General features: G+C 41.6%; 1 long non-coding RNA gene across 3 annotated transcripts; it reads left to right on the top strand.

Moving 5' to 3' along the window:
- Nucleotides 1-8336: 8336 nt before the first annotated feature.
- LOC123106902 (uncharacterized) lies at nt 8337-11208 on the top strand. 3 transcript variants are annotated; one of them, XR_006451541.1, is made up of 5 exons: nt 8337-8494; nt 8643-8756; nt 8921-9839; nt 10671-10712; nt 10812-11208. It is a non-coding gene; the product is annotated as an uncharacterized lncRNA (long non-coding RNA). The 3 variants fall into 3 exon arrangements; XR_006451540.1 differs by lacking the exon at nt 8643-8756 and having other exon boundaries at nt 8341-8494; nt 8921-9018; nt 9762-9839; XR_006451539.1 differs by lacking the exon at nt 8643-8756 and having other exon boundaries at nt 8340-8494.
- The last annotated feature ends 1568 nt before the right edge of the window (nt 11209-12776 follow it).

Genomic DNA, 12776 nt, shown 5'->3' with positions numbered 1-12776 from the left:
CACTTGGTCATCGGTGATTTGGATCACGTCGAGTACGACTCCATCAACCCCGTTCTCTTGAACGCTTCCGCGCGCGATCTACAAGGGTATGAAGATGCACTCCTCTCTCCCTCGTTGCTAGATGATTCCATAGATTGATCTTGGTGATGCGTAGAAAATTTTAAAATTCTGCTACGTTCCCCAACATCAAAAACATGTTTAAGTTGATTATCTGAATAGAGGAGATCGTAACGAAGAATTTGTTATTGGTTTCGTTGGATTTGGATAAACGAGCAAAAAGTAGTGATCGTTCAAAGATCAGGTACTAATCTGCGATAGAAATAATTACAGATAGGTCCCTAGCCGAAAATAAATAGAAAAAGAAAAATCTAACGAACGAACGTTCGCTATAGAGACCTAAGGAACGAAAACCGTTCGCTACCGAAGTCTATCGGACGAACGTCTGCTAAATAATCTAACCTAAAAATAAAACCGGGGTTTTAGAAAAAAAATAAACCAAGAAAACCGGATCTGGCGGCGGTTTTACACCGGTTCAGCGGTTCGGCGGTATCGGCGAGAAAACCGACGGCGACGGCGATGAACTCCGGCGACGGCGGGGCAGCAGCGGGTGGTGCGGCGAGGCGGGTATGACGGCGCGGGCGGTTGCGCTGCTGGGCCGACTGGGCTACGACCTAGTTGGTCCAAAGAACTTTTTTTAAATAACGCCGCGAAGAAAAATCCAAATAAAATAAAATAAAACTCCTAAAATTCTAGAAACAATTTTCACCATCCCCTCCTAATATTTGGGACAATGTGAACATTTTTCTGGGCTAAATGTAATTTTTTAAAAATGCATCTTTTCCCCTAATCTAATAAAATTCAACCGAATAAAATTGCAAATAAATATTCAAATAAATATAATTTTATTCAAAATTAAAATTTCAATATTTCCTCGTTGTTTTGAAGAAGTCATATTATCTTCTCTCATTATTTTATTTATTGGAAATAATCGGAGAAATAGTTTCGAATAAAATCACTTTGATCCAATTTGCCAATTTTGAAAATTCAAAATTGGATTTTTTGAAAACCTCCAACTCTCTCAAATGGTCCTTGAGTTGCTTAAGGTTTCTAGGATCAAAATTTCAAATAAAACAAATTCAAAAATGCACAAATTATGGATGCATATGATGACCTACTGGTTAACATCGAAATTGAAAATTGGGATGTTACAAAAACTGACAAGAAAAATCAATAAAATTCACTCTTCAGAACTCATTCGTTCATGATACTGACAATCACTACTTTGATGTAAGGCAAACGCATGATACTAGGATGCAATATGTATGAAAAACAGGACAGCATGGCATATTCACAACTGTTTGTGTAAACTAAGCAGACACCATTCCAACAAATAAAAAGCAATGCAAGCTAGACACCACATGAAAGATGCAACCAATATGACTCTGCCAAGTTAAAAGCGTCCCATCATAAATGGCATTACAACAAATTAGAAGCAGCGCCACGCTAAATCATATGAAATATACAACTAATAACGCACTGCATATACTAAAGGTGTCTTGTCATATTGATTGATGCGGGATACAAAAAAACAATAGTTTTATGTAAGGACATGCTTAATAGACAGATGTACTATGTACTAAAAACAGGAAGGCATGTCACATTAACAGGTATAATGTATAACCTAAGCAGAATAGCACATGCAATTTAACCAGATTGGAAGATTTACAATCTAGACACCATATGCAACATGCAACCACATATCACACTACCAAGTTAGAGCAAGCACCTGTGATGCTAGTGTAGGGGAAATGTAGTAATCAACTACAGAGCTACGTTCACTATCTTCATCTAGCCTTGTTGTTTCTTGAGAATCATGTCGGGAGGCTGCGCTGCATTCTTTAAATGAGGATCTTTACTCACAGTAGTCCACTGGCCTGACTGCCTCATCATAAGTGATTGTTGAGGGATACACAAGAACATGGTTAATAGAAAGATGTACTAGTATGTACCAAAAACAGGAGGACATGTCATATTCAAAGGTATAATGTGTAAGCTAAGCAGATGCAATTTAACAAAATTGGAAGCAATACAAGCTAGACATCCGGCTGGAGTGGTGAGCATGATCATCTAGGATCTGAGAGCCTGGTGGGAGGCGGGCTGCTTCGCCACCATCGTGGCTTTTTAGTTGGCTTCTAGGTGATGCATGTCTGTGCTGGGCTTGTCACTGGTTCGGCCAGTGCCCCGACTAGCTATTTGTCTTCTGGTTCTCACGGGATGGTGCACTACAAAAAAAGACACTTCCATGATGATACGTGTTTGTCATAGTAGGTCACGTTTTCTGTCATGCATGTACATCCATGACGATTTTATGACAGAATCAAGATAGTCATACCTGTGCTGTCGTAGAAGTGTTCCATGACATTACCAAAATTATCATCACAGAAGTGTCCACTTCCATGACGATAAATCACGCGTCATGGAAGTGCTTTCGTCAAGGGTGACCGACACATGGCATCCACCGCAACGGGTCGCAAGTTAAGCTATTGGGTCCAGTTTTGGATCCGATAACCCACTCACAACCCGAACCAATGAGGATTTTCCACGTGTAAAATTCTCATTGGCCAGAGGAAACACGTGTTGGCTCACCGTTGGGACAGATGTCATCCATTCACTGGACAGGAGGCGCCTATGATACGTCGACACATGACACGGCCCAACATAGGCCCATTCCGGTGAAAAGGCCGGCCCGTTTGACTTGGTCAAAAGGTAATGGGCCGGCCCACGGAAAGCCTGTTAATGGCCTGTTCATATATAGCCCATTTACGGCCCTTTAACTCACGACCCGTTACGGCCTATCGGAAGTAAGCCTAGTTGCTTCATCTGGGCCGTCCAATATGATTCCAACCCGTTTAACTTCCGGCCCATGTATGGCCCATGATGTCTTTTGGCCCATACGAGGCCATTTGTAACTCTTGGCCCATTAATGGCCCGTGGTGAATCTGGCCCTCAATGAACAGTGTACCCCTTTATACCCATTAACGACCCATTATTCCATTGGGCCGTTTCCAACCCGTGTTATCTTTCGGCCTTCTCAGGGCCCATTTATTCTTGGGCTCATTTCCAACATTCGGTTACTTATGGTCCGTTATTGGCCTTTTCTGCTTGTGGGCCAAATTCAGCCCGCGGTTACAATCGGCCCGTTTGTGGCCCGTTAATCCGTTGGGACATTTTCATAGCGTCACCAAATACGGCCGATTAACGACGGCACGTTATTGTCAGCCCATGAACGGGCGATTCCAAATCTAGTCCGTTTACGACCCATAATGCAGTCTGTTATTGGCCCATGTTTGGCCTATCGATCATATGACACATAGAAGGCCCATTGATGCTATGGCCTGTAGAAGGCCCATTGTTTCTACGTCCCTTAGAAGGCCCATTGTTTCTACGGCCTGTAGGAGGCCCATGGTAACTACAGTAAATATGTAGCCCATGGATATTGTGGCCTAGTTTTAAAAAATAGGTTATTGCAGCCACTAGCAAACCACGGAAAAAGAACTGCACCGACTACAAGCAAAAAAATAAACAAGACAATAAGGAAATAAATAAGCAAGCAACTTACGCTAGGCTATCACGACTATTACACATATTACATCCACTGGGCATCAAAGTTCGCCACGAGTGTAAATATAGGGAACAAAGCAGCATATCATATACACTGGTTGTCAAAGTTGGCAACTAATGCAAATAAACGCCGCAGCAGAACAAGTCTAGAACTGAAACCACTTCAGAAGAGCTCAAGAAACAATATCCTGGGTACCCATAATGCTGGCAAGATGCTTAGCAAGCTTATTAACTTTCTCTTGTTTGGCGCTTAAATCCTCCAGCACTTGCTGTTGCACCAGAAAGTATGCATCTAAATTCTGCAGGGACTTCCTCAGTCCTTCGGCTTCCTGTCTCATAACATCTGATCGATGTATTTCAACTTGAAGTTGATACTCAAGAAGCCGAACTAATTCAGGCAGTGAGTTCGAAGAGCTGGTGCCAGCAGTAGTAGCCAGTAACTTGAACACTACATCAAGACAGGACTTTGGGGTTGTCTCGGTGTCTTCAATATAGTTTTTATCAACTTTCTGGGAGACCAACAGGGATGTCTCACTATCTTGAACCTTATCTGCATTACTTCCTTTACCATTGCATAACAGGGTACTCTTCTCCAATATTTTATCCTCGTTCTAAAAGAGAAACAAACAAACACATCACATGTTTACAATGTAGTATATGAAACTCATTTTCGTAAACCAGTTCAGTAGTAAGGTGGACAAGATAACAGCATGAAACAAACATATATCTATGTAGTATGGTCACTGTATGGTCTATATCATTCTAGTTTATGTTGCCAAATCAAGATAGATATAGATCGAATCATATCTATTTAAGACAAAGAAGCATAAACAGAATATAAGTGTGGGAAACTACACAACAATAACAACACTTGTAATGTGCATGGCATGAGAACATAACTGTTTATTCAATTGAAACTGAAAGAGCAAGTTACAACAACAAACACGTTAAAGCAATTGGTTTAAAACATACCTGTTGCGACATTGGAGTTTCAGTTACATCCTTCAGATTTGAAATTAGTTGATATGAGTAAATACAGTGATGCAAGAGCAAAGTAGTATGAACCATAGCTACGGAACCTGACCTGAGAACAATTCTTCTTCTGCTTTAAGCGTTGACTTGGGGTTCAGAGTGGTGGTCCTTGTGCTTTGGGCACTGCAGTTGCCTTACTAACTGCTCATGTTCGGGTGCTTTGTGGTGGAGAAGGTGCTGTGTCAACTGGAACTGGGTTATTATCTGCTGGGGTTGGGGTTGGAAGGGGTGTAGCTAGTTCTCTGTCCAACTGGGTAGGGGTACAATCTGCGCGAGTCTGGGTTATGTGTGGTGGGGCTGGTTCTTGGGCAAGTACAACCGTGCTTCTGTATGCATCGACAGGTAGCATGATCTTTCCTAAAGACCGTGTTTTTACTCTCACAGATACTGCCATCACCCCCTCCAATTGAAATGGCTGATAAACAAGAAAATTAATTGAATTTCCATACATGGTAAGATAGACAGGTGCAATGGATAGTAGGGAAGAAAACAGGGCATGAAATAATTCACATTTATGTTGTCTAACCAAACAGAATAGCAGGACATAATTTCACATATATGATGGCTAATTAAACAGGATAGCATGACACAATTTCACATGTATGATGGCTAAAAAAACATGATAGAATGACATACTTCAAAATATGATGACTATGTAAACATGATGACATGATATAACTATACGATGTGTCTATTAAAGTGGTTGGCATGCCATAAATCATAATCATGCCGTTAATGGAAACATGATGGCATGTATAATTCATGGATAGAATGACATAATTCAAAAATATGATAACTATGTAAACAGGATGAGATGCTATAATTATATTATGTCTTTAGAAAATGGGTTGGCAAGCCATAATTCAGATACATGCTGTCTATGTAAACATCTTGGCATGATATAATTCAAATATATGATTTATATACTAAGCAAGTGAGAAGAGGGCAATCGCATATATGATGTGTCAACTAAGGAGATGACGCTCAATATTGTGTATATGATGTAAAAACTAAGGATTGCAATACAACATATGCATGATATGAGTAATATAACCCTGCATAGTTTGAGCATACACCTCAGGGGGATAATAGGATTGGTCATCTGCCTCTGAAGACCTTGTTTTCACTCTAGATTTCTCCATCACCAATTCAAATGGCTGATGCACAGGAAGAGCAGTTGAATATATAAACATTGTCGACAAATGCAACGAGAAATACAAAAAAAGGACGGCATGATATAATTCACATATATGACGCTTGGCTAAACATCATGGCATTGCATAATTCGCATATATAATGCCTTGCAACAAGATAACATTGCATAATTCACATATATAATGTCTTGCAACAAGATGTCATTGCATAATTCACATATATGGTAATTAGACACTAAACAGGTGGCTTTCACACAAAGCATGTCTAAACTAAGCAAATGAGATAGCAATGCAACATACCATACGCACGATATGAGAAACATAACCCTGCCAAGTTAGAGCATGCACCTCGGGGGGGGGGGGAATAGGACTGGTCATCTGTCACTGAATCCTCCTTTGAGGAGCTATCTGTAACCAGCAAGACATGCGCTTCGTCAGATAGCATTGTCTATTCTGAATACCTTGTTTCCACTTCAGATTTTTTTCCATGACCATGCCGAACGGCTGATGCACAGGAAGATTAATTGAATGTACTAAAATTGTTGACAAATTTAACACGTAATAAAAAAAGATGGCATGATATAATTCACATATAATATGACTGTCTAACCAGGGTGGCATTGCAAAATTCACATATATGATGCCTGGCTAAACAAGATGGCATTACATGATTCACATATACGATAAATAAACTAAACAGATGGCATTGATACAAAGCATGTCTAAACTAAACAGATGTCATATTTGATGTATACAGTAAGCAATGCAAGGCACCATATGCATGATATTACCAACATCAGCATGCCAAGTTAGAGCGAAGACCTCAGGGGGTAAATAGGAGTGGTCTTCTCCTTCTGAATCCCCCTCAGAACAGTTATCTTCCTCTTGATTACGATCCGAAATGGGTGGAGGGGGGCTGCCTTTGCACCCACCATGGAGCGACGTCTGCATGAAATTTTATTGCCATGCAAGTCTCGTTTCTTTTGCTCTACATGTTCCAGTTCCATTGTGTATAATAACTGACATGCATAGGAATAAAACATAGTGAGATTATGTAAGGAGTGCATGCACAAATCCAGAGTGATGGTAGCAAATTGTGGATAGACCCAAAACCAATGATAGCAGGCAAATAATAGCTTTAGTTAAAAAATATAGATAATGGCTCCTTTAATGTTCGTTTGCACCCAACATGAAACTCATAGTAGACACCCGAGATTAACCAGATAGTAGACAAATAGTACTGATTGTTGCCCCAATATGTACCCCACAACCATTTAAAAACTCAAGTTTCAACTTTAGTTTGGACCTGACTCGGAGTTTAATAGGTGAACACGACGATAAAGTAGCATGTCATCTATTAAGCGATGCATAACGTAAGCAGACACGAAAGAGTGCGACCTCTCTTGCGGACCCGTGTAGTCCTCAAGGTCATCTTCTTAGTTGATGATGGTAATGCAGTTGTCGTGACTGCCGGCGATGGGGAAGAAGATCTGAGGCAGCGAAAGACAGTCTGGAGAGCAGATCCCTGCTATGGTGAAACCTTCCATCGTTGGAGCAGATGAGATGGGGTGGAACACAACGCAGCAGGAGTAGGACAAACCACACAAGGTTTTCTTTGACACATATCTGTAACAGAAGTAATTGTGTAAGGTTTTGTTTGAATTTGAGGATTCTAACAATGCAGGGATAGGAAATAGACAGGAATATGATAGGAATGCACGTGCAAAACAGAGAATTTAAAAACACATGATTTCTGCCAATCTGGGTGTTTGATTCACAAGAATTGGAAGATCACATGATGCAAAGAAGCATGGTGAGATTAAGTCAAACCACAAGAAAATGTATGGTTATAATGCTATTATGCTACTATCTCTTAGTCTTGTGCTTCATGAATAGGAATTTGAAAAGGAGGACAAGTGGAAATTAAAATTCTTACGGGTTTTCTTTCAAGGAGACACTAAAGGAACATATCCTACAGTTTTCCTTTGCTCCATTCCTTTGAACCAAATTCATGAATAGTAGTACCATAGGAAACTTTCTAATTCCTATGTTTTTCCTTCACTTTTCCTTCCAAGCATTGGCGATTCTAGTAGGCAGGCTTGAGCAAGGAAAATCCTACACTCAAAAAATGTTTTTGTGCTACTTCTATTACTTTGGACCCAGACCACTGCTCTACTAGCTCAACTCCCATGCCCATCGACAAATGCATAGCTCAAATACGCAGAGATAAGTAATGATGGCGTTCAAGAGAGTCCATCACGGATAGCTAAGTTGTCTGGTACCTCACTGCTTGTCATATTGTAGGATAAAATAACCGTATTTCATGTTACTACGTGTGCTCAGTGGACAACTTAGATACATTACAACCGCACACTATTCCAGCCCTCTCATGCCATCAGCGTTTTCAGCCATTGGATGTGGTCTTCTAGACGTTTCTGGCCACCTGATTAAATTCTGAGCGCAGTATTTATCGCAACTGACTAGGCAGCTGCTCCCGCGGCAAAATTGGAGGCCCGTGGTTAATTGGGCCTTCACCGCCGCACGAAGCCCCATCTCCCTTCGCTCGACGCCGCCCTCCTCTCCTTCATTTCGACTTCTGCCTCCCCCCTCTCCCACTCTCCGTCGTGATACCTCCCCAATCCTAATCGCGCTCGGGCGGCGGCAGCTGTGAAGTGCCCCCCTTCCAGGTGAGATTTGTAGCGCCAAATCTCTCTCTCTTTCTCTCTCTCTCCAACCCTAATCATAGCGGATCAGCACTGCGGCTTTTGTGCCGTGTCTAAATCCCACACCGCCGCCTCCGCTTGTGCGCTCACATCATCTCGTTTTGGTATCAAGATCAAATGGTATGCGTGATGATGGGACCCTGCTCCTGTGACAATTTCCGGAGCTTTCTGTGAAATTGGGCCTGACCAACCACATTTCCTCGACCCCGCTGCTCACATTCTAGAGGTAACAGGGGCGGGACTCCGCCAACGACGACGGATGGATGTTGACTGCTAGATCCTGAAGCCCTCTCTTCTGCCCTCGTGCTATTCATCTAATTTGCACGTCGTTCAATGGCCTAAATTCCAACTTCGCCTCTGATTTTGGTCTGTTGTTCTTGGATATTGCAGGTTGTGGTCGGAGTCGTGCAGCTGGATGCAGCACACTGGAGCAGTGGAGCTTGAGTTTGCGACCACAGCGGAACAACTCTGGCATTGACTGCCGATTGGTGATTTCTTTCCCTTCTAGTACCTTTGCCTCTCTTTATACATTATGTAGATATTATGGAAGCTAAATTGCTATTTTGTGTGTTGAGCCAAAATCCCCAGATTAATCTGCGTCTACCTAGATTCTATACTTGTTAGTAGTACAAAATATATTAGTTACAAGGAAATTAGATCTATTGATCCAACTATCCACTTTAAATATAATATTTTTGAGGTTTAACTCAGATCCCGATTCAGTAATTACTTGTATGAAAGTACTCCAAATTATTTTACTTGCCTTAAACCGTTTCATTATTTCTTCAGGCCATGATCACTACAGGTTTCATATTCCTATGTACATGTCCCAGTTTAAAGTGTCCTTATCTTTCACTCTGTCACCTCCTATAAGATATGTTTGGTGCCTTCAAAATTTATTGTCCCATTTACTTTTGCAGGATTTCAACAACCTGTTCTTGGTTAGGATTTGTATCCATCAGACCATTTACTTCTCATGCTATGCCATTTGAAACCCCTTCAATCCAAATTAAATTCCTATATATGCTCATTACTTTGTTGATTCCATTTTTATACTTTGTGATCCCTTTCACTTCTTTTTAAGGTGGGCTATAGCACCTTTTCTCATAATTAAAAATACAACAATAGAGATTTTCTTTATCATAAATTTTTGTGAATCATCTTGTTCTTATATGTTAGTTTATTTTCCATTTTTCTGACGAGGCAAAATTTGAAATGTTGTTTACTTCAGAAATGCCTTGTCATGGTGTATCATATTGCATCGCTTGGCCAGATCTCCAGCAAACTCCTACAACCGGACACCATCCATGTGAGTTGACTTCTCTTGGTTTTCATTTGCATGAACTAATATGTGGCACAGCAAATTTGTACTTCATGTTTATATGCTTTCATAGAAGAAAATCCTAAGTGACCATGGAGAAAGCTTTTGAATCATCCACTTGACAGGTTGCAAATCTGTTATAGATGCAATATATTGATGTTATAAATCTGAAGTCAATCATGTATTTTATATAAACCTAAATTCATTCGACATTCTTAAGTCAAAGAACATCCTTCTATACCATCTCTTCACTTTAAATTGGGTGATAAGGTACCAACAGAACAATGACTTGATTCCAGCGTATGAGGAGCAACTTAATTCTAGTGCAAGTACGTGATGCTGGATTCATTACTTTGCAATCCAAATATAATAATTTGATCTCTAGGTAGTGTTTTTCATCTACCTTTTGTATTTCCGTTTTCTGTTTTCTTGCATTTCTGTTCCACTCTTCTGCACATTAAGAGACTAAAAGAAAACCAATGGATTTTTTGACAATAAAAGCAAACAATGAATATATATATATATATATATATATATATATGCTAGAATTAGTCAATTATGTTGCACAATATATGATATTCTTATCAACATCTTAAATTCATGTTACCGTATATATCACCATGACACCATCGTCAGGGAGATTATCTCTCTCTAAACCATGTGATCCAATTTCATGTATGATTACCAAAGAAAAGGTTTCTGGCATTCGAGCATCGATGTGATTGCTAGATTTCTTAGCTCTATAATTTTGCAACCTACCAACATCTCACTTAATTGCAATTATTTTGTTTTTCATGTTCTCGACATTGGAAGTAACAGTATGTGAAGGCCGATCAGCAACCGGTGCTGAAGCTCTGAAAGGTAGGTGATAACAAATAATTGTTATCCATTTTCTTTCGATACTCTTTGTATTTCGTGTATCAATCTAACCTGAAAATAATATTGTTATTATTTATGCAGGCTGAATAATTACAAAAAAGGATTTTTGAATCAATAGCCTTGAGTACAACAATCTAGGATCCTTTCACATGAATATATCCTAATATTCAGGCTTTGCAGCACATGCCTCTCTCCAAATCACAACATGTTTAAGAGTCATGTGCACATTTTATGCAGCCTTCTAATGTTTTCATTTGATGGTAACTGCTAAATACTACAAACTATGGAGAATCCTCCTCTTCGCATTGTAACCGAAAAGCGATCTATCGACTATAATATCAACTACAAGTGTTATTGGATGGAGAAGTTGCTCGTACTTTGAACGGGTGATCTAGAGGCAGGCTTATGGAGATATTTAGTATGTCATCATATATATAAGCTGAAACAAAAGAGTTCAATTGATGGGCATTTTCAATTATTCTTATTGTGAACAAAACGTATTTTCTCCTTTCATTTTCTACTTACTACTGATTGGAGTGCCTCTCGTATCAAAAGAAAAAGGGAAACCTGCTTGGAAAATCTTATTTCAGCATATCTTAGTTTCCATATACTTCATATTTTGGTTTCTTTAGCTTTTGCCTCTATACATTACGACAATTCCTATCATTCTACCGTCAAAATGGACGGGTGCGGCAACGCGCGCCATCAATGATCTAGTATATATAACATGTAGAATAAAAAATAGATGCAGCAAGTGTACAACCTCTTTGGCGAAGCCATGTCGATCTCAGCGTGATTGGGTTGGTCGGTGAGGATGCTCTGGCTGACTTGGCTGTCGGAGGAGGGGAAGAAGATCTTAGGCGTTTGGAGATGGAGCCCGGGGTACTGCTCCGCTGTGATGGAGGGTTTCGTCGTTGGAGCAGCTCCGGTGAGTTGTACGACGCCGAGGCTGAAGCAGGACAAGAGAGACAACGTTAACCTGAGTGGAATTCTAATAGCATCTCCAATAGATGACGTAAAATACATAACCACAAAGTGCTAGATGTAAAATACATCAGCCGTTCATCTCTGAACTTAACTGTCGAAACTGAATTTAACTATCGAAACTGAACTTAACTGTCGAAACTGAATTTTGCTGTCGAAATTGAATTTTACTGTCGAAACCGAACGCACTACTAGTAGAAAAGCAGTAGCAGCGCGTGCGAGAGCTGGGGAAGCTGGTCGTGTAGCATCATCAGGTGAGGCTACCCTGAGTCGCCAGCCACCACCAGCCAAACAGCCGCCCCCGCCCGCTGCCGGAGGTGCGCCGCCTCGCCTGCCCCGAAACCACTCCCCCCCGCCGGTCCGCCACCGCCCCGACCATCCCTCTAGGCCCCCCGTGCCGAGCTTTTTCTCTGGCGATCCCCACACCACCGCCCCACCACCGCCGGCGACCACCGCCCCCACCATGAACCCTAAGATAGATAGTGGGGTACCTCTCTAGCGAGCCCCCCCCCCCGCTGCGGTTGGTTCTTCCTTAACTCCAGCGAGCCCCCTCCCTGAAAATTGACTAACCCAAAAGTCGATTCAGTCGACTGAAGTGTAGCTAAATCGGAGTAGCATCACAAGCAAGAGCAAGAGCGAGAGCAACATCACGAGCAAGAGCAAGAGCAATAGCAAGAGTAGACCAAGCAGGGGACCGAGAGCAAGAGCAGAGCAGCAGCGCGAGCGAGAGCTAAAGCAGCAGTAGCTCCTACTGATGTGGACGTCGCCACCAAGGGAGCAATGTCTTGGAGGAAGTGGCCGGCGACGCCGCCGTGCATGGAGCCGCGCCGTGTCGGCTCGGGACCGAGCGCCGACAGTACCGTGAGATCAAATGAAGAAGAAAATGCGGCGATTAGTGTACAACTGCTTTGGTGGCGCCGATTAGGCCTCAGCTTCAACCAAGGAAACGGTGATGATGATGCTCTTCCGGTGGTGCAGGTGAATATGGCGGTGTGGGAATGGAGGTGGCGCGAAAGACGAGGGGAACGTCAGGGCAGCTCCTTGGAGGTGGAGGACGGGGTG

The sequence above is a fragment of the Triticum aestivum genome, chromosome 5A (genome assembly GCF_018294505.1).
Source record: "Triticum aestivum cultivar Chinese Spring chromosome 5A, IWGSC CS RefSeq v2.1, whole genome shotgun sequence".
In the NCBI taxonomy this organism is placed as follows: domain Eukaryota; kingdom Viridiplantae; phylum Streptophyta; class Magnoliopsida; order Poales; family Poaceae; genus Triticum; species Triticum aestivum.
The sequence above is the reverse complement of the archived record's forward strand: the minus strand, read 5'-3'. Positions and strand labels throughout refer to the sequence as shown.